General features: G+C 40.8%; 1 non-coding gene across 1 annotated transcript; it reads left to right on the top strand.

The window, feature by feature from the left end:
* Positions 1-2521: 2521 nt before the first annotated feature.
* Positions 2522-2603, top strand: TRNAS-AGA. Its single transcript has one exon. It is a non-coding gene; the product is annotated as a tRNA-Ser (tRNA).
* Positions 2604-3994: the final 1391 nt, after the last annotated feature.

Below are 3994 nucleotides of genomic sequence, written 5' to 3'. Positions count from 1 at the left end.
CCCCCCCCTCCTCAACATCACGTCTAGGCGTCTCAAAATGAAGCGGAACGAGATACTTGGGACAACCTTTTTAAAGTGGCTCTTAACCCGAGCAGTGACTAAATTGGCCTTTTGTTTTGTTTGTTGTTGTTGTTTTGTTTTGTTTTTGTTTTTCGACCTCTCGTCTCTTTGCAGCGGAACCTGTCATTACATTGTTATTATAATTCTTTTTGTTGCTGATGTATTTCCTAAGTGGCAAGATAAGGCTAAGTAACGTACAACTTTTTTCAAGAATATTTCATCTTTAAAAGCCACTGTTCTTGCAATTGCTTTGATCTGCTTCTAACCTCGCACTTTTCAATAGCCTGATAACGTTGCAACGTGTTGGCTTAAAAAATGGGGTACTGAGTCCATGTGTGTGTGTTCTTTCATTCGTGGTTGAATAGTATATTTTACCTTCTTTCTGTTTCAACTACCTAAGTTGCTTTGTTCTCTTCCATTTTCTCTTGAAAAAAAAAAAACAACAACTTTGTTTGTTTGTCTCTCGCCCTTGCATGATGATAACGAATCCATTGAAAGAGCGTGACCAACCTAGCTACTGAGGGTACAAAACAAATGTTACACTCGTGACTCAAAAGATGCCCACTTTGCGTGGGGGAGGGGGGGGGGTGTCTCTGGGCCTGCAGTTCCCGCTCTGCTGAGTAAGACGACAATTCCAACAGCTACAACCCGTTTTGGCTGAAGCAGACGACATACTAAAAACTCAGACACTCAAAAACATTTTGTAATGGGCTTTTCTCAATGAAACAGACTTCCCCTACCAGGGAATGGAACCGTTGCCCTTTGCGTGCAACGGTGTAGAGCCAAACAATTTCGCCCACGTCTGTCGAGGGTTGCTTGAAACACTTCTTGAAAACAGACACAAAGAGCACGCTATAGTAGGATGTGTCTTGAAGGAGGAAGCATTATTCTTTTGTCCTCTCGGTTTGAAATAAGCGAGGAGGAGGACAAAAATGAGAAGGAGGCGGAGGAAGAGGAGGAGGGGGTGGAGGAGGCAGAGAAAGAGGATGAGGAGGCAGAGAAAGAGGAGGAGGGGAGGTAGAGAATAAAGCGCCCTTTTGAGGAGAAGGCGGTGGTAATGAAGTGAGACGAAAGGAAAGATAGAACACATCTTGGGCTTTAAACCTTGAACTTTCAACCTGCAGCTTCTCGTCGGAATTCATTTTGCTTCGCTGCTACTCCCACTCCTAACACACAGGGTGAGAGAAGAGAAAAAAATGCTTGTCTGAGGGGGGTTGGGGGGGGGGGCAGAAACGAAACAGTTCACGTGCATCCCTCCCCCTGGCACGTCAAATTTAGCCTTGGTGAGAGCTAGAGAAGGAATTGGTAAATTAATGACAAATGTGTCGATACCGTGGATATAATGTTTTCTGAGCTTCACGTTTTCACACTCTCCAGCCTATGGCCCAAAGCAAAAAGGCTGCCGTTAGAGTGCTGTTCCTGATTTTTTTTTCTTCAGTTTTTGCATGTTCAAATCTTTTTTTATTGTTTATTCTGTTCATATCTTTGGTGCTGTAGTTAATTGGGGGGGGGGGGTGATATAGTGTATGCTGACGAGTGAATTTGAAGCTTTAAGCGAGTTTATATGTAGATAAAGATGAAGAGATAACAAGTAACAAGTAGATAAAAGACGTGATGGGTTTTTAAGTTTATAAGACACATGGTGACATGAGCAAGTGGGGGGAGGGGGGGGGGGGCACATTGATAACGTTTGATCCTCAATACAACAGAGGTGTCAAGGTCCAACAGGGAATATTGGGGAGAGATTGGGTTTAGTCAATACCTGTTTACTTTGTTCGTATGTTTAAGAGCATCATACAATTTAATCATAATCATAAAGCTTTGGAATTTGCTACATCTATTGTAATAACGATCTGTTTAGATATCTATTTACACATGCCTACTATATAAATTACATTGTTTTTGATTATTTCTAAGGAATCCTACCTTGTCAATTGCTCTTGTTTGCCAGAGTCTCTCAATGTGTTGGAAATAAGAGGGATGTAAAGTTGCCATTCAGTATGTTTACGCTTTTCAATTTTTTTTCTTATTCAAGGATTCAGTTAGCGAGAAATTGTTCAAAATTATAATTGGACGTTCAGTAATAACGAGACAGGTTTTTGTCGATTCAAAATCAAAAGAAAGTGATAAACAAACCAGCGAGGAAGGGGGGAGTCACAAAAGCTCCACATGCCATCTGGCGACTGGCGAGTGGTGTAAGGGACATAACCCAAATATCAAACAGCTGGGTGACGTAGTGAGCGAAGCTCGTTGTCAGGTCAATGTGCTGTACTCCCTTGGTGATCAGAGATATGTTCGTCCATCACTGTTACAGATCAAATTTACTTAAAACTAATGCCGATTGATTATTAGTGGGAAGCTATAAAGGAAACACTAACGGTACGAGAGAAAAGCATGAGGGCAGGGCGCTGGTGCAACCGGCCCTGCAATGTTACCGTTGAGACATTCTTAGCAGTCAGCAGTTGTCGTGGCCGAGTGGTTAAGGCGATGGACTAGAAATCCATTGGGATCTTCCCGCGCAGGTTCGAATCCTGCCGACAACGAATTTTTTTTTAATTTAAAAGTTTTGGTCCAATTTTTTTTTCAGACAAGAAGTTTGAACGACGGTTATTATTGTGGTTTTAAATATATGCCCCCCCCCCTCCAAACCCCAACGGCGTTAGTTTCTATATTTTATAAAGCAAAATGCCACCAGTAAAAGACCCCTCCCCCCCTAAAAAAAATTTAAAAAATACATGTAATAAGGAAGAGAGGGTAGATTTTAGATTTAGTAGAGGTTTTACGGCGCTCGCAACTGCATAAGGTTATATGAGCACCAGAAGATTAGAGGTGTTACAAGAGAATAACAAACGTAAAAAGAAAAAAGGGGAGATAATGACGACAGATATTCGAGGAAAGAAGAAGCAAACCACACCAGAGCACCCGCCAACCACCCACTGAGACGGGGTGAGTCGGTGAAAAATGTTGGACGAAATAAGGTTAGTGTCAGACATTCTCATTCATTAATTTACTATCGCTTGGCGAATTGTGTTGACCATGATTATTACAAGTTGTTTGCTATATTTCCTTTATCTTTCTCTCTATAATGATAGTTGATCTGCGGTAGCTTACAAGGTCAATGGCTTCTCTTCTTTCTTGGGATTTAAAGGTCAACATCAGTAATTTATTATGGGTGAACTAATATAATCGTAATCATTACATGCATTGGTATTACCATTGTTATTATTACTGTTGTTATTATTATTATTATTATTATTATTATTATTATTGTTGTTGTTGTTGTTGTTGTAACCGTTTATTCGATTTTTATAACGATATACATGTATTCTTAAACTATTCCAAATATGAAAAGGCAGAACAAAACAACTCTACGACACACATGAGCAAAATTGGGTAAAAGCAAATTTTAGCCTTCCATTCGGAACTTAATATTAGGCCTAAACTTGTCAACACGTCCGAGGTCCCCACTTTTAAGTGTTAAGTGAAACCACACTTGGGTCGTTGCATGACGTTATTACATATAATTGCAAGAGGCGGTTTTTCTTTCTTTCTTTAAAAAAAAGGGGGTGGGGGGTGGCAGGGCCCAAATTACTTGTACCAAGAATTGCCGGTCCGTGTTCTCTTTCAACGCCTGATGGTGTGTAGTGTGCTGTCCCCGTGGTTTTATGCACCCCGCATAATTTAGCAAAATTTGATCTTTTTTTGTGCATAATTTCTGATTATTTTCCTTTATCATTCTTTGTTAAAATTAACAGAATCGCATAATTTCACATTTTTCGGCTCAGTTTGCATAATTCAGAATTGTTCTTGCATAAAACGCCGGAGACAGGTAGTGTGTGCCTGCGCTCGACTCGAGAGCTATGACTATGACTCACTATGACACCACCAACATTCAGTTGGACAGAGGCTGAGCCGGCCCTCAATGTCGGAGCCA

The sequence above is a fragment of the Aplysia californica genome, unplaced genomic scaffold (genome assembly GCF_000002075.1).
Source record: "Aplysia californica isolate F4 #8 unplaced genomic scaffold, AplCal3.0 scaffold00382, whole genome shotgun sequence".
Lineage (NCBI taxonomy): Eukaryota > Metazoa > Mollusca > Gastropoda > Aplysiida > Aplysiidae > Aplysia > Aplysia californica.
Note: the sequence above shows the minus strand (reverse complement) of the source record. Positions and strands in the feature narration are given on the sequence as shown.